The 19924-nt window shown below is 30.5% G+C and overlaps 1 protein-coding gene across 1 annotated transcript in view; it reads right to left on the reverse strand.

Moving 5' to 3' along the window:
- Positions 1-19719, reverse strand: part of cpx (synaptic transmission protein complexin) — a 182867-nt gene extending 163148 nt beyond the window's left edge. The window contains exons 1-2 of the mRNA XM_090115275.1: positions 19608-19719; positions 5073-5103 (exon numbers count right to left, since the gene is read on the reverse strand). The gene's annotated coding sequence lies outside the window, so the exon portion shown is untranslated. The remainder of the gene's footprint in view (positions 1-5072; positions 5104-19607) is intronic.
- Between the last annotated feature and the right edge of the window lie 205 nt (positions 19720-19924).

Consider the following 19924-nt stretch of genomic DNA (forward strand, 5'->3'; position numbering starts at 1 on the left):
ATTCAAAATAAGGCGAAAAAATAAATATTTTCAATCAAATAAATTACAGTGTATTTGGGACATAATAAAGTAAGTTTCCACCAAATTTCGTAGAAAAAAAATAAATTTTGAAGTAGATAAAAATAAAAGACCAAAAACTTGGTTTTTTGAATTTTTCACCTAAATTTTGGGGTTATGTGAAAAAATTGTAAATACAAAAGTTGTAGAACTTTTAATTACCTACAACTTTGCCATTGAACTTTTTTCTATAGGACTTGTAGTTTTGTCGGAAATCGAGAGAAACCATTTTTTTCTCTTAAAAGCTCTCCCTCCCTCCCGCTTCCCGAACTCAGATTGACCGTAATTTATTTTTCCTTACATTTTTATCATATTCCCCTCCTTTTCTAATGGGTTTCATCCGACTGCGATTTTTTTTATCTTTTCATTATTTTTAAAGGCTTCTACCCCAGTCTAATATGCACCTATCAATATGAAAATAAATTTCTATGGATATAAATAAATTCGAAGTATGAAATAAAGTGTTGTGTAGGACGGCTAGCAGCTTTTAATTTATCTTAAATTATCTTAAATGTGAACCTATCTAAATAATAAAACAACTGTATAATTAAAAAAACTGTTTATTTCGGAAAACCTGCAAAATTGCTTCAATTGTACGACTACCTACTAGCAGATAGCTCATCTTATAACATATAACCCTATTTACTTTATTGTAGTAGAGAAATTTACATTACAACACTATATAATTTGATGCTAAAATCTATAAAGGAACATCGGCTCATATAGGATGTAGAGTCTCGAAGTATAAAAAACTGTCGACTTATAAGATAGTGACTTGAAGTAAACTCTCTGATTCTGAAGTAAACTTCCTAGTTCCTACTAGCCTTTAACTACAATGTTTATACGTAAAAAACTACTCAAGGGACTACAACGGAAACTTAATGGTTGCTTTCCATTAGCTTGTGTAGTAATAACGACGCAATGTTAAGCCTCAATGGTGGAGCAATGTATTCCTTCATTGCCTAGAATTACGTTGATGGAACTGCTTAATCATGATGTTTATTTCTATGGCATTTTACTGTTTTAATGTCAACTTCTTATGTATAAGATAAAAATTGCCGTAGTACATTTACTTTATTACATTACTATACTATTACTATATCTACATTAATAGGAATATGCATTACAATTATTTTTTAATAAAAAATAACATGAATATTATAATATAATCATGTTATTGAGCTCATTCGCTATAAAATTAATAAATAAATATTTACGATGAAAACGGAAATTAAAAATAAAAATATTTCTTAATTATATAAAAAGTTATTGTACGATCTCCATCGAAATGAAAAATAATAATATTCACGACTCTTTCATTATTCACAGACAACCCGTATTTTTCTTCTGTTTGAATATTTAGTTAAATTAAAACCATTTAAATATTCATTTTTTTAACGTTAAAAACCAAAGTCATTGGTTCAAAATTCAATCCTCAATGAATTATAAAAGGAAGCATACCTACAACATTGATTTACTTGAATAGGGCGACTCAATGGCATAACGTCTTTATACAGACTTTTAATGGTGCTTTTTTTATTATTTTTACCAAAACTTTTATTTTGTCTTGACCGAGAATCAAACCCTTTAGTTCTACATACATACTAGCTTTCCTTCCAAAACGGCCAATTAATTTCCACAGCACTTTCTTATCATAACCATCTATTTAATTATCCTTACAACGTTTATTATTTAGTTAAAAGCTTTTCCAACATTAAGAAGTCTAATTACCGCAAATTCACTGCCTAAACCCTTTTTCCATGTTTACCAACAGAGGCGGAAATGCGGAAATATTATTGCGCGGAATTATTCAAAAGTTTCCATTTCCGAGGAACCTTGACCCGTTTCCACGCCTCTGCATTGTCTCTCCACGATTATACGATACACAAACGCCGAGATTTAGACATGAAACTTTTTGTGGCAATAGAAATGGAGACACGTGCTAAATAAAAAAGAAAGAATGAATAGGAATGAATTTGTCGTGAATGTAGAGTCAGACTATTAATAATTTTAATTATTATTGTTATTCAAAATATAAATAATTGTAATAATTTTAATAAATATGATTATTGATGTTTTTTTTTTATCGTAGGTATACTTACTAACGTGGAGTGTTTCATACCAAAATCAACCACTTTTCATGGTCTCATTAATGACACTAGTATAGGAGGACTTTAAGGAGGACAATATAATTACAGATTTTCCAATGAAACAATATTTATTAGCTCCAATTGAAAATATATACGTAATCGATTACATACAATTAATACTTTACAGTTGAAAAATTTGCAGTAAGTAAGGTAATTATAGCTATATACCTCACTATTTAAAGAGACTTTTCTTGAATTTAAAAAGGGCAAACTTCACAGTAAAACACCCGAAAATTTATCTTTTCAAATTCTCTTTTCCAAATTTTCTCTCAACATTTTACACTGCAAAACTTTTATATTTCTTAAACAAGACGAATTAAAAACGTTGTTCAAAAACAAAGTTATCAGATGCTGAGATGCGGATGTCATTCGCAGATTATTTTCAACAAAGCGTAGCGACAAATTGGAGGGAACTCTGAAAAAAACATTATACAGATAAAAAATACAAAAAAAGAAAATATTCGTAACATAATAGAAAAGCTGATGTGGCAAAAAGTGACTGCCGCAGGGATATATCTTTATCTTTTCCAAAGATATTATTTTATGTATTGTTAATCGTTTGTCTCCCGGAATGACCGGGTATAAAATAACAGCTTAATATTACTCGATAACTGTGTTCTAAAACAGTAAAAGTAGAGTACGGTCGAGTAGTTAGTTCAATTGCAGAAAAAAAAAACAAACATAAAATCTTTATTCCTTAAAACAAGAGTCCCATATTCCAAAACGCTGTACAGATAAAATAAACCATTCTATGTTTTCACACACAATATTCATGTTACTACCTAATTAATAAATAATTTAGACTAGGTACTTTAACGATAAAGGCTAACTCTTCACCTTTCTTCAGCCAAATAATGTATAATGCTATTTCCAGCCTACTCTGAACATAAAAGACTTCTCTTTGAAGTTTGAACAATATTCAAAGAGTCCGTCCTAAATTTAGTGAACAGAATTATTCTTATTACACGATAAGGTATCGAAGTTTTGATAAGTATTTATATTTTGTGAAATTAGGGCAAAATTGACAGGTTTTATACAACCATTTCGAATGAATGAGTGCACAAAGTTCATAAAACCATTTTGCATTTTTTTTATAATCACTTCAGTAAATTAATAAAGTTTGAGTTTGTACATAAAACACTCAAATCACGACAGAAAGTATATTAAGTAAAACTATGTTTATTATTCAAACACACAAAAATGAACTCTCAAGGTCCTTTTCATAACTGAACAAAATATACAAAGGTTTATTGTCCTTTGTGGCAACAATGTAATAATTAAAACAGCGTTTCAAATAAAGCGCTTTACATAATGTTATCGCTGTAGAGAAGCGCTCGAGCGATTGAAGGTTCAGCCAGCCATTTGTAAACGTCAAGCGATCTTATCTTGTTTGCTGACTGTACCTTGGAACTAGAGTGGCCTAAGTCAGAAATGTACGCTACGAAACATTGCACGGTATACAAATTTATATCTTTATACATGGATAAATGTATGCCTTTGGAATTGTAGACGCTGTCAGACGTTATCTGCTACCATCAGCAAATACATTACGAGATTTTTAATCTGCATAATTTATTTTCTTTTTTATATTTTGATATGAAAAAGATTGTGTTTAAATTTGAATTGGACTTATTACGTAGACAAATAAGATTTAAAAAGGACGAAGTTTTCTATTCAATTATTTTTTTAAGGGCTGATTTCTCAATCCTTGGTTATATCTTATTCATCGAATAACGTATTAAACTACTATTTCAAAAATGTATTCTAATTGTCCGTATTTGACAGTTTACAGGTGGCATTTTAATATTATGTTCTTGTAATACTTTATTGGACGGATAAATTTTAACCAAGGATTGAAAAATCGGCACTAAAACGTATTAATAATAATAGACAAAACCTTTTGACGGACAATAATTTAAATCGTATATACTTCCTATATATTATGTAAAAAATATACTTACATTCTTAAAGTTTATTTATTAGCACAGATAAAATAACCTATAATATAAGTCTACATATTTGCCCTATACAATATGCATGTGATAAATAAAGATTATATCGTACTGCGCGTAATACAAACTATTTATTATCAAACACAATTTATAGTTGCAATTAAACGCTTTGTACCAAATGTGTACCATCAATAGATCTATTACTACATATAAATTACGTTCGTAGTTACAATGAGATAGTATATACAGCAAATCGTATAATTGAAATGAAAATTGGAACTGGTTTGTAGGTATGTTATTAGATATTAATATTACGGAAAAGAAAGGAAAATAGGCATTCAAATGTAGGCATTTGCAAATTTAATTGTATGAAATAAATGTACATTTCTATTAACATTGATGGGGTTAATGCGTCACAAACACTGATTACTTCATAATTAACTTTATTTCTAAGTAAAAATACCGGGAACACATACAGTCGCTTTAATGTCACAGAGCAGAGAGAGACCATAGATTATGCACCGCAATGGAAGGCATGCAATTTAGAATAACACAGATAATAAATAAATTTACTTTAACAAACATCATTGCAAAGATTATATTTTAGGATATCCGCAGGCGTGCAAAATATCGATGGAAAGATGCATTTACTTACTCTCAAAGAAAATTGACAGAAAATTCCGTACGATCCAGAAAAATAATGTAAAGTCGATTCGAATGACTCTACTTAGGTTATAGAGCCAGTTATGTAATCGTAATATATAAAACACATTATTAGTACGTTTCAAAAGTACGATTAAATGTATGATAAGCTTTATATTATAAACACGTAATTTATATTCTTATAATAAAATATTGTGAAGTTAAGACGTATGATCCTCTCAAGCTGAGTTAACGTCACATTAGAGCTTACCTTATATAATATCTGAAGATACAACCGCTCTCTGAAACAAAAATACAATTATTAATGTTAATTATTCAAAGCAAAGATTATAAAACTAATTAATTGTTATAATGTGTTGTGAAACGTATTAAAATACTGAAGCATATTGAAAAGCATAATATACATTTGTCTTATTTACTTGTTATGTTTATTTAACTGAATAAATTTCGTTTCTATTTACGATGTATGAGTAAACAAATGAATGTGAAATGTTATGTGTTATGAGATACTTAAAAGCTAAACATACGATAAGATGAAAAGTTCAACTGTCATTATCAATGAACATTTGTTCCGTTCCGTTGTTCAGTGAATTTTATATAATGAACGTTAAAATAGCGACAGCCTAATTGAATTCAACAAATTCTCTTCAAATAAAGTCGAGAGAATTCGCGTAAAAGTGTTGTCATTTCAAATTAGTCCACAGCTTAATGCTAAAAGCTCAATATTTAAATATACGCGGATTATGCGGCCTCGAGGGACCATTGTCTCAATTCAATTAATGGTACTTTTTATAATGGAACGTGGCCTTAATTATTTTCTATCAAAGTTTAGATCTACTTTATATTTTTATCGTTATTTCTTGAATATTTACGTTTAACTTTACGTTATAAAATTAATGGTCACTTATTTTATTGTTTTTTACAATACTGGCGGTCCACCCCAGCTTCCCCGTGCTACATGTTTACATTTCCTCTTCATAAGAACCTAGGAATATTATAAAAAAATAATTATCGAAATCGGTCCAGCCGTTCACGCGTTACGCCGCGGCCGTGACCAAGGAAAATAGGGATTCATATTTATAGATAAAGATGTAATACTACTTTCTTAACATGATTATCGTGTGATACTAAGTATAAAGATTATGTGTGCAGGTTTAGTTTCCATTTTATACTGTACATTTTATTTCAACATCCTTTTATTGGCTATCTAACACCGCACACTGAACATAACTTCCTTCCACGTATCAATAAAGCTTTGAAATAATTCTTCACTAGAAGCCGGAACAACTACAACTTTGGGATCTAACCACAAAGATTTATTTGTTCACTAGCCTTCTTATATCGTGTTTGTAAACGCTGCTCTAAGAATATGGAAATTATTTTGCAGCTTAGAGATGAATTGTGTTAAAGTTCCTTGTATACCTGATAATATATCTAGATCCCATCTACGTGAAGAGATCTGTGGTGATGTATTAAAATCTGGCGACCTGTATACTTGTATTATTGCTCATTTATGAATGTCTTATCGATATCGATGTTGAAATTTAAGTCAATATAATTTGCCATTAGATAGAATGTGATCTATTTGATAATCTCAGTTATTTTATAACTGGTGGTACATTTTATTTTACCTCATAAATAGTTCTTAGAGCGCGAGAGTCCAACCGTGAAATGATTACAAAAATCTAGATACGCCTAGGAGATATAAATGAAAAATTGCTCAAAATTATAAAGTTTCATCATTAAGATAAAATCGAGGCGAGAGACGGCACAGCGTGTCTAAGATAAAGTGGCCTATATTAAATCTGACCTCATTAAGACCTCTAACCGAGTTCCGACTTCACACTTTAAATTCATTTGGGATTCATTTCTGGAATTTCCTATTTTTATACGATTGATGATTTCATTTGGACAATTTTGGTACAAATGAATTTCGGAATGCGGAAAGTAGAGTTGAAAGTATATTTTCGGCAAAAATGTTAATCAAATTATTGGTTTTCATTCAAATGAAATATTTATTTACTACCCTTAATTAGGGATTGCAATTTCCCTATTAATTATTGAATATTTATTATCTACATTCCAAACTAAAACCGCTTAATTTAGGTGTACGTTAAATACGTACTGATTGCATACCTACCTACTCACGTATAGGAATTATTACTTAATCAATATAATATTTGAACAACCATTCAAAATCAAATATAGCTATACCTAGGATATCACAGGTAATATAATGCTAAATGATATTTTTAAAGTTAATTCGAAAAATATCTCCCCTAACAACAAACAAAAACGAACTATCCTCTACATAATTCTACTCATTTCAAAACTACAAATATTCCGTTCAATTTTTTGCGTTTCCAACATAGGTATTTGCTTCGATATCGCTTCAACTACAATGCCTTGTTTAAATTCCGAGCACGGTTCCAATCGTTACAGGGGTGTGGACTGCGGACGGTCAGCATTGTCAGCAGTCAGGACTTTCGTGTACTTTGTAGTTAATGTAATTGGCAGTTGCGCTTACTTTGATGTTTTAGGGCTTTACATGCTGACTTTACAAGGTGTTGTGGTAAGAAATTATGTTTTTAACTACCTTAACGAAAACATTAGGCATATTGTTTATGTTGCGAAGTTTATGACTCTGTTAGAAAGCAAATGAGTAAAATAATTCCTATTTTCACGTGTTCAAAATAATAAAAATACACAAAAATGATACCCAGTTATCAAAAGGATTATCTCATTTCATAAAATATTCTGTATTTTATAAATATTTTAAGTTGGAATAATAATAAATATGTACAACAGTACAATATTGTTTTCAGTTCCCTCTGGGGTTAGTTAAGGTCTCTACAATAACAAGACATTGTATCTTTACATAAGGTAAGTTAATGAAAACGGTAATTAATTAAAATATTATATTATAAAAATTAAAATAAAGATAGAGTCATAAGGCTAAACCTAAATTTTTCCCTGCATAAAATAGTAAAAAAATCGAATCCATTCCTTCTCCAAGTCTTTCTTACGATCTACTAAGTCTAATCTTAATTTACAAGAACAAATAAACAAGTAAAACAAACAAGAATACTATAAAGTATCACAAATTACTCATAAAAACTCGAACTCAACTATTGGAAGACATTCGTTACTGCGTAAGGTTTCATGGAAGCCACATAAAACCGTTTATAATGATTGTCTTGTTCCAAGTTACATAGTTAAGTTATTAAGTAGGTTATTTACCGCTTTACACGTTCCTCTTTATAAATATAACACTTTGATCATTTTCAACACCGTTATTAATATTTGAAACAATTTTATGAAAAGATAAGCTTATAATTAAGATGTTTTGTTATTTATATGAGGAAAAGTATATTAATTTGTTAAAGAATGCTAGTTGAAGAAGTGAATTTTTTCTATACAGGATAAAATATATGGAAGTGGATTTAAAATCGCATGCAAAGATGCAAATAATATAGTTGAACGTCATATTGTCATTAGAAAAATAGGGTTTTTTTAACGTCATAAACGGGCCTAGTTTGTTGCTTATAATACATTTTATATTAAGTATTATTGAAATTCAAGATACTTAAAGTGCTTTATAAGAAATAAGTTTTTATTGCTAAAAAATTCTAGACTATTCTTAAATCTAAATCTACAACTTAACTTCAATTGTATTATTTCCAGCTCGTTTAGTGACGTGATATCTAAAGTTATATCAATGGAAACCATTCTAATAAAATTCTAACGTTAAAACTTTAGAGGATATAAATTTGAAGCGCTGTATTGAATTCGATTGGAAACGACTTTATGGCTGCCTTTATTCTCGTATTACCAATCTAGATACTTGGTATATATACGTAGTTTATTGAAAAACTAGTTATGCACACGGGTTCACCCGTAGATATAGGAATGTGATAAGTTTTTATGATTACAAAAGTGGTACGTAGGTATTTTTTCATTCATATCAGTGCCGTAAATAAGTCAGGAAACTGTTCTGTAAATCATGCAACGTACATGTAACAATTAGGTATAAAAAAAAGAAATGCGTTTAACCTAAGCTCTACTTACTTTCTTTAGAAATTATATCGTGAAGATGTGTGTATAAACATGTTTAACATTTATGAAAAATCTACATCATTTTGATTGTGTTAGTGATAATTATTCAAACTATAACAATTTAGCTAGATACAGCCTTTAATGACTTCAAAAACGTGCACTTAACTCAGTGAAACATCCAACAACATAGTGCCAACCATTTCAACTGAAAAACGCCGCGGAATCTACAAATCATAATTCCACAGACGCGGTTATTTAAAGAGGTTAAGTGTCGTTTTATAAAAAACGAAAAAGGCGGAATTACGAACTCTGTATGGCAGTGCCACCGTCGTTAGACAGAAATCACGCAATTAGACGAAACGCGCAGAACTTTTAACGCCAATGGAGGCCTCGTTGGTGAAAAAAATTTATGGTTTTTGTAGAAAAAATTCGATCACGAGGTGGTATTTGAAGCTGTGAACCTCACGGTTTCATTTTCTTGTTAAAATATTTTTTGGTAAGAAAAATTTCATCTAGTTCTGAAAAGTAGAATTTAACCAACTTCTTATTGCATTTCAAACATTGGTAATCGTAGCACATGTTTAAGTAATACTCGTACACTAGAGACCGTCTTGTGAACATAACATATTGCAGTATAGTAATACAATAGGTACTATAATTAGTAGAAATTAATATTGTTGAAACCCAGCTATAAATCTCCTAACAACAAACTCCTTAACCACTCCATTTGACGTCATAAGCAGAGATTCAAAATCCCGCCTCATTACTGAAAAGTTTCGTAATACGGGGTAATGTGGCCAATTAATCAGCCTACACGAGCCCAAGCGGGTTGTTCCTAACAATCGGCCAAGTGTGATATTTGTCACGGCAGATAATAGAACTTCTACAAATTTCGGCGTTCACCCTCACAGAGGGCGAACTTCAAACCACTTGACGCGCCTGCGATTTAATCTATGACATGTCACTTGTTATGAAAGAGTGAATCTTTGAAATTACTCACATTGTTTGTTGATATGGATTATATACTTGGTATAAAGTAGCATACTTCTCTTAAGTCTACGAATTTTAACCTAATATAATACATATAATGTATCTCTTGTACTCTACATTGTATACATGTGAGGAATTTAATTTTTCATCACAATCAACATACATAAAACTCTTTCGTTACTGAGCAATTGACTGACCAATTATTGAAAATTTGAAATTGCATTGCAGTCAATTGGATTAAAAACTATTTTAATTCTCACCATATTACACGAAATTAAAACAAATACTATAAACTCTAGTATTAACACACAACAATAGATTTGCCAATCTCACCGCACATAACATTCGTAATAGGTACATTTCCAACAGTTTCAATAGTTCCACTTCGCTGTCAGACACTCAATGTAAGATCTGCTAGATAAGTGTCAGTGGTGTCTGACATCTGCGAGATAAATGTGTCAAAACGTGAACACTGTCGGCTTGGGAATTGAAATGAATATTAATTTTTAGTAACGGTTGTGAATGAATTCTTTATCAGTTTTTATTTAAGGTATTAGATCGCCGTGAAAGCGTAAATTGGAACGCCTCTTTTGTGGAAATATTTATTGTATTTATAACTTTTCATTTACTTATTATCGGTTTGAGCTATTGTTGAGTATTTCAAAATGTTTATTTACGGCCAATAAAGCTCTACTTATATATTAGAAAGCTAAAGGGTTTGTTTTTGATCGCTCTAATCTCCTGTTCGGTTCCTGAGAACCACGGTTCAGATTTAAAATATATTTCACTGTTAGATAGCCTTTTAATGATGATAGCTATAGGCTATTATATTATATCATTATGCTTAGACCAAGAGGGCAAGAGAAACCGCAGGGCATAGCAAGTAGAATATTTATATTTTAAAATGGTTAATATTTAGACTCTTTATTTATGTCAAAATTTGGATTTATATATAGTCTAAATAATAACCACATTATAATATATATTACTCGCTACTAACAGCTACGTCTGGAATTTTATAAATATTTTTTAGTTAGTACAATACCGACGGTGGGACACCCTATATAGCCTATAGCCTAACCTAATAACTTATCGCCCCTAAAACAAACCTTTACACATAAGTATAGCACATACAAACACAATTAGCTACCTTTCGATTACTTATTAGGTCAATACGATAAAGATCGAAAGCTTACGGTAAGCCTTACGACTTTCCCAACTACAAATCCAACAACCTTAACACCCTTACGGTATTATCTGCAAAAGCGTCGTTTTTACAAAAAAATGTGTCCGTAAGAAACTTCTTTATGACCTTATTTTGCAAAAAATAATTTACTATATGCAACTTTACAGAAATACGTCGAATCACGCGTGGTAGGGATAAGAAAAAGATTGCGCGTAACGGAAAAATGTCACACGTAACGAAAAAATGTTACACTAAATTTTTTCCAACCCCGATAAAGAAGTTTCACTTCAAAAAAATTGACTATTGATTTATTCCTTTGAGGGCATGATTATAATATTATAAAGAGGGATGATTATTTTTTTTTTACGTTGTATCTCAAAAATTACTCGATTGATTCAAAAAAATCCTGCCATTAGAAACATGTCACATCTTTACATTTATTTGAGGGGTAGCTATTGTTTAATTACTTAACCTACTAAAACATCAGAATATAATAAAAATCATCATACCAGTAAACACACGTTCATATCTTACAAAAACATTACGAATTAATATGAACATCCGACAATACGTCCTTAGCAGGAACAATGTCGGCTCCAATACAAAGATCAAAGGTTAATCTTTTCATATTATACGCTAATACAATATGGCGCATGTTTGTAGAGGCGTGTTGGCTTGCCGAAGGGTTCTGATATCGAGTAGGCAGTGGTTATATTCATATACAAGTTACATTTGAAACTAATAATTTGAAAAAGGTTGGATTAAAACACTCTGCTTTGATTTTTAATTTTCTTGGAAGAGTGGAACAGATTGAACGAATAAAAAAATTTTATAAGCAAAATCTGTATAAATCAAATGCAGATTTTTCTAAATATACATTAATTATTATATAAATAAATAAACCTGTTTTTAGTAAAAGTGGTGTAGACGGAAATCCATGTAGAGCCGGTTATGACGTACATAATATAAATTATATTATAAATAGTACCTACAACATTAGTGAGTACATATTAAGATAAATCACTGAATTTTAACGTGTAGTCAATTAGAACAATGAAATGAAGAACAAGTATTTGATAACCTTGACTCTCGGTTTCCAACTTCAATAGTTGGCTTTAATTAAAGAAAAACACAAGCAACGTAGAGCTTCAACTATTTACAATATAAACAATAGTGCTAGAATCCAACCACAGCTATATTTTGCCATTTACAGTTATAATTTTTACATATTAAACTAGCCTGTAGTATAGTCCTGCCAATTATCTGCCTTACTTTTATCACTTGGGGATAAAAAAAAAATAGATAGTATCCGATTCTCAGACCCGTAATGCACACAAAATTTCATGAGAATCGGTCCATCCGATTCAGAGGATGGTAACTAACATGGTGACACGATAATATTATAGATATAGAAATTTATTATACCATTCATTTGCACTGTAGGAAAAAATCCATCAATAATAATATATCGTCAAACGTCAATTCAAAGGAACTTTCTATATACTACGCAGATTTTGTTAATCACACGCATGAAGGTTTTCTGCTTGATAAATGGATCCAGAAATACCTCGTATATGGTATTTTCGATTATTTGGAGCAGATTATAATCTAATTTCTTATAATATATTTATGTTTTATATTTTTGGAAAGATATTATTAGAAGTTATCTTTCTACAAGGATTTTTATTTTTAAATACTTACCTAAACATAAAAAACAAGAAAAATGTATGGCGTGTTCTAGAGTACACACGTAAGAAGTGAAACTTCTTTATGACCTTAAAAATGTCACGAGTATGGCGTAACGCAAAAATGTCACGCGTACGGCGTAACGCAAAAATGTCACGCGTACGGCGTAACGCAAAAATGTTACACTAAATTTTTGTCCAACCCCGGTAAAGAAGTTTCACTTCAAAAACACTTTTGCATAAGTAGAAATATTTATTGTTTATCCATTTAATGAACTGTTAATTATTATTTAATGAAATAATTTTACATAATATATTATTCAATCCTTAAAATAGCTCTAGTTACACTTTTAATTAAAAGTGTCACAATCTTCAGAATTGGTCTTGTAACAATATTAATTTTAAGAGTCGATAATAAATTAATCAATCAAGGAGCAAATTAATTTGCCACTGTCATAAATATTTTTTACTCTCACACCCATCAATCTTCATCAAAACGTCCTTTAATAAATTTTTGAACAGTTCCTTATAAACGATAACAATATAAAACGTCTATTTATTTATCTATACAGGAAAATGAATAGAATAGCTGTGTGGTTTTTCTACGTCAGCCCTATTTGCTTCAATGGGTAAAAAGATATTACATACTATATCCGTCCCTTCATTCACTAATCCTTTTGCGTTTAACCTGACACTATGTTATAACACCAACTTATTTGAAAAAAAAAACAAACAATATTACACTTATGTAATATAACATTTGCATTTTCCGTCAAAACTTTTCGTGTTATGTAAATAGAACATAACAAAATGTACAATAATTATAAACACAAAGGCACTTTAATTAAAATACACCTCATATAATGTCTTTTTGGAATTCGTCCTCACTCTGTTGATTGAAATAACTGCGGGTCGGCAACACAGAATATGAATTATATTGCGAAACACCTCAAGCCAAAACATCACCTAATTCTATTTGTTTAGGATCCATTTTGCTTAGATGCTATTAATTGAACAATCCGGTGGCATTTTACAAAAAGTAGATCCAACAAACCAGCTGGGTTTTATAAGCTTTTATTTTAGTTGATACAGGAAGGAAAATACTTTTATTTTAGTTTCCCATTATAAAGAATCTTGCCTAGATTTTCATCCGGGTCAAAGGTTGGACGTCAAATAAATGTGTTGCTACAATGGCTTTGCTCTACTATTTCTCTCTTTTATTTATTTCTGCACCAGTTGCTTGAATTATAATAGATCTAATAGTCACTGGATATTAAAAAGGTAAAATATTCTTTTTTCATTCATTTCAGACTAAAAATAGATGATCGTTTATATTCATACAAATAAAATCTAGAATGTTCTTTTTTCCGCATTCATTAAGAAATAATATGCATGTGTATCTTCGTAGACAGTAATTATATTACAGCATATTCTCCATGTATCCTGTTGTTACATCTTTGTTTCCTTATTATAATACACATTTGACAAATGTCATTTATTTTGTTGTCTCACCACGATAATATTATTATATTGTATGGTTTATTTAATCAGTCAAATATAAGTCTATTGTAATACATATAAGGTTGAATTTCAACAACTGAGCGATGCTAATTTATAACACCTATGGATTCTAATGTCACGCTGACCGAACGCTGACCGTCGTTACTTACAGCTGAAGCGTATAGACGCAACCACGGATCCTAGCGTGTTATTCTAAAATGCTTCATAGAGTTTCACAGAATTCGGCTGTCAGCACTGACAGTCAGCGTGATCATGTATAACCAGCCTATAGGTATCATTAGTAAAGTCACATATGACAAGAGTGTCATGTCATGATAGGAGCAGTATAATTAAAACTGTCACGTCATTGATTAATGACGGGGTAGCGATATAATTAATGTGTTTTGACCTTAAATAGATTACACTAAGCCCTTATCTAGCTTTCTGATTATGAGTGCGAAAAGCAGGATGGATAGATTATTCATAATTACTATAGAACAGAATGAAAAAAAAACAAAAATAATTTTCTATATTTCGAGAAATTAAAGAGTCTATATTTCGCTGATTAGACATGTGCTTATCATGTCTTATCATCCAAACACATTGAATGAATATATTTTATTTTAAACGTTAAGTTTCAGGCTAAGAAATGATTTATCTCTATTTTTGAAAATTTTTATTATTCGGTCATTATTTATGTGCCTATTATTTATAGAATTGATCTTGTTAGATGAAACAATTTACGGTGAACCAAATGTGACCTCTATTATTCCTGTTCAATTATTATAACCATTTGTTTCCTGTTTCATATGTCAAAGGGCCATCTCTTTTCCCTAAAGGGCATCTTTGAGCTCGTTAGTTCATCCCTTTGAAAATTTTTATGTATGCGTACAACCCTTCAATTTCAATCTACTTGCATTTATAAAGATCGGGAAAAAGATTGTATAAATACATTTATTATACGTGCATTGTCCTCATCTTAAGCTTTTCAAAGTTAATATTTACTTGTGCTAAAAATAAAACCACAAATATTATTATAATATAATATATATTTAGTAATTAAAAAAAATCCCTAATTCTTCAGGCACAAATTGAACTATTTACGAATAAAGCCTGTTTCACATCATCAATCGATTTTTTTATATTTTAAAATTCTAAAACACCTTCTTCATTTCAAATAGGTTATATTACAAAACAAATACCAAGAAAATGTTTGTCCACTGTAAGCTATAAACTAAGTACACTTAATTGATGTTAACTACAAAGCAAGTGACTACTTAGTTACGATTCCGCCTGATCTACTTAATCCCGCTCTTTACTTGAGCAACATTTAGTAACTTGGCAATTGGTCAGAACTTGCCAACTTAGGGACGAGAACATTTGTAACTTGGACAAATTTGTTTGATTTCTTTACATCAATGGCACTTTATCCCTTTACTTCGTTGATGACTGAAATTGTTAATTCAATAAGTAACAAATAATATATAAAAAAATCTCATCTTACTAATCTTAGCTTGATATTAAAATCGCAAACAAATTAACAAGATATTTCATTTTGTATATTGCTTCTTTACTTGAACGTACTTTATATATTACTAAAAATAATAGCAGAAAAGGCAGTAGTAATAGTAGTATTTAGTATTAGGTTGTAATATATTTCCAAATAGATAACATTAATGAAAGTCAACATGTAAATATACGGCACAATGTTATGCAGGTAATTCATCCTGAGTAGAGCCTCAGAATAATAAGCGGTGGAGTCATAAAGAAGTTAATGTGAATTTAACGTTGATATTAAAATACGTACAACGTACTTATATTAAATTTTAGCATAAACATCAACTGACAAATATTCAAATCACAACATAAACCAGCTCCATCTTTGACAATAATAAGAAAATCAAGCCTTATTTTACCAAAAACAGCGAACTAACTACAATGCAGCGTAAAATCAGTAAAATTATACAAAAAAACAATGCGACGAAATTTTCTATACACAAGCTATTCTTATCTGTCAATTCCAAGTGCCACCCAAAGTTTGGTTTTGTCCATGAATTTTTGACAAAAACTCTCAATTGAGATAAACTTGGACGTTGCTGAGCGAATAATTAATGATAGGGATCTACAAAACTGACAAATGACAATAATTTTTCGTGAAGTTCTTATATTTCGAGTGAAGTAATTCATATTTGCTAAGTATGTTTACCGGCTATTAAATATCACCATGAAGTGGCTCTAAGAATTATGGTATTTGTTCTAATAAATTCAGCTTTCTCTGATTTTAACTTGTTTAAAAATCTTTGTTATAATCCTGATTACAAACTAAATTAAATTTTCTACTTAATTTCATCTAAATCTTAAATAAGTAGAGCAAACAACATACTCTTCCGTTTTCATAATACTCTTACTAAGCGATGATAACTACTGTTAAAAAAATTATTGTCGATTGCCGCGAGCTGAAATGTTCGAATTTACGCGGGTTTTTAAGCATTAAAATATTATAAGAGTCGAGTGAGTCGTTTCGAATAATACGGCAACAACATAATGAATCATCTTTTTAATACATAATTAAGTACCTATTTGAAGCAAAAAGTTAATTGTATATGTGAGAATTTATAAAAAGCAAAAAATTCTCAGTTTTTTTACTTAACGATGATAGAAACTCATTTAAAACCTTCGTTAAATACATATTATCTTTTACAAAAGGAACAATTGTTTCAAAAGTTCGTTAAGAGAACATCCAAAACGCGTGTAAACTTCTCGAAGAATAATAATGAGTCACGTAATTTCTTTCCTAATTATATAAGGTACTAGCGGTGCGCCCCGGCTTCGCCCGTGGTATATGTTTACATTTTCTCTACATAAAAACCATCTTCGTACTTCAAGGAATATAATAAAAAAAGAATTATCGAAATCGGTTCAGCCGTTCTCGAGTTATGCGCTTACCAACACATTTTGCGATTCATTTTTATATAAAGACTAGCGGTCCGCCCCGGCTTCGCCCGTGGTACATATTTACATTTTCTCTACATAAAAACAATCCTCGTACTTCAAGGAATATAATAAAAAAAGAATTATCGAAATCGGTTCAGCCGTTCTCGAGTTATGCGCTTACCAACACATTTTGCGATTCATTTTTATATATAAGATTAGGTACCTATACTTTATTCAAATTAAACGCATTAAACGAAATTTTGCTGGTATTTAATAAAAATTAGTCGCTTTCATTGTTTCCAATTTGCTTAAGTGCTATAAAAGAAAATAATTTGTTTGCGATCAATAGACGGTCAAGACATAGATAACCTTTAGTCTAAGGTATATAGTATAAATATTTGTAGCCCTTGATATTTCAGACGACGAATGGTTGGTAATTATTTATTTGTGTACAAATTACAACCTTGTTCGTCCTTTATATTTTTTGGTAACAGCATTGATCAATGAGTCCTATTTTTTTTTTCGAAATTTTTTATATAGTTCATGCTATAAACGTGTCCTATGCGTAGCATATGAGTTATGACGAATTGTGAAAGTATCATTAAAATTTGATATAAACAAATGCGTTGTTTCAGACTTTACAAAATATATGTCTGAGTTATTTAAATTATGTGAAAAACGGGAAAGCTAGTTTCATTTCGAGCATAAAGTATCAAATATCTGAAAATAAATCTCTATACTTTATAGAAAATGTTTCCAAATGATTGGATTACTAACGGGATTATATCTCTACTAGAGTATATTGAACCATATGTATTATATATTAAATAATAAAGTGCTATATTTTTAAGAAGGTTGAGTATCTTCGTCAGGAGGTGCAACTTTTGTTGTAGACTATCAATATATTAATTCATTTGTGATTTGACCAGTCTTGTCAACTAGCAGAGCAAACTAACTTAGCTCTTGTAGAATTTATCAAACTGTAGAGTTTCTTCCTGGCTATTCTCTGAAGTAAGTGCTATCCAAACTGGCGGTAAATAATTTAATTTTTTATTTTGAAGATTCAAAACTGCTTCTAAAAAAGTCAAGTTGAATAAATGTTTCAGTGTTGAATTAGACTCTATGTAGAGCAAATATGATATTTGCTCTTATGTAGAGTTATAATAGGGGCATGTGTCGATGTAGAGCAGAAAGGCTATCAAAGCTTAACAACCCTGGTGAGGTCGTCCCGCTTTGGTAAAACATGACATTACTATGTATGTTAAGAACAGTCCCAAGACATAAGAATAAAAGTCGAATAAATATCAATAGCGATGTAGCTCCGATCACAATTACATCAATTATTCCTGGTAACGACCGGTCTGATTTAGACTCTATGAATGCTTTTATTAATTTAGAGACCCAGCTCTATGAAATACAGTGAAGTCTCTACATTCATAAAAACGCTACATGAATAATGATTAAATTCCATTTTTTTGCTACTTTGGTAAAATAACATTAATTCATGTTATATGAATTAAGAATTAATAAAAGTTAAAGCTAATTAGCTTATCATTATTCGACTGAAAAATATTATCAAATTCTGAACTAAAAATTCTTACCTAGCCATATGGAAAACCCGAATGTAGGTTATATTTGACCTATTATTCGTCCTGTCATCATCTATATTATATAACGTAATAAAAAAGTTTATACTGTATAAGGCTGTAATAAAAACTATCGTCGAAAACACAGCCGCGGGAGGTTGCTACTATTTCATTGGAAGGCGCAAAAAATTCAGCGATGAATCCTCTTGTCTTTCCTTTTACTTTATATTCCATTACTTGCTCTATTTACATAATTTTGTAGCCTTTTCCTGCTCTTGAGACAGTGGGATTAACAAAAATTTACAGAAAAATATCATTAATTTAGACATAAACAGAAGTACTTTGCAATATTAGAATTCCAGACATGTCCTTTATAATGATGTAATAAACTTTGTAATTAAAATTAATTCTCCATGGGACAGTATTACGTCACACAAGCCCCAATTTAATTAGTGTTTTTAATTTCCACACAATCGCGACGAGCGTACTTTCATTATATTATGCGCTCTATTGCTCTCCTTTTCAACTAATTCAATTACAGTTACATTCTCAAGTAAACGCAACATACACTGTTATCGTTATAAATCTTAGCGATAATAAATTGATAAGAAATAAAAGTAGAAATAAAAGCGCTTTATGTTATATCATTTCAATATTTAGTTCACCAGGATCACAGACGTAATGTAAAATGAAAACAAAAGATAGAGCGTAAATTTTATTTGATACCTGTCAATGCCAGTGCAAATCAGCACTTATGACTCATATTTGTTTTGAATATTATTGTGTATTTGACGTCGTGTTGGTACTGTGAGCGTGTGGTGTGTCGAGTGTTATATCCTAGCACTTACCAGGGCAAGAGGAGGATGTGAGAGTAAGTGTTGCGGTTAGGTTATATCGTTCGCGATGCAGAACACAGTGTAACGTGTTACCCGTACGGAGGCCGGGCGCCTACTGACTGCGTCGATCGATAGCCGCGCCATGCTGCGTTACGTTCCGTTCACCGATTCGATGTTTTAGTATTTTTTATCTGTTAAATTTCAATTCGAGCGGCGTTCCAAATTTAAATTTTATTTTTACATGATTATCTGTAATTAGCTGGAAAATGTAGTTATGAAATGTAACATCTGCGCCTGAGAAAAAGGCTCTACCTTTCCATAAATTTCTA

Source organism: Colias eurytheme, chromosome 23, assembly GCF_061535395.1.
Source record: "Colias eurytheme isolate Ceu_HAF_F1 chromosome 23, ilColEury1 Martin Lab GWU primary, whole genome shotgun sequence".
NCBI classification, from domain to species: domain Eukaryota; kingdom Metazoa; phylum Arthropoda; class Insecta; order Lepidoptera; family Pieridae; genus Colias; species Colias eurytheme.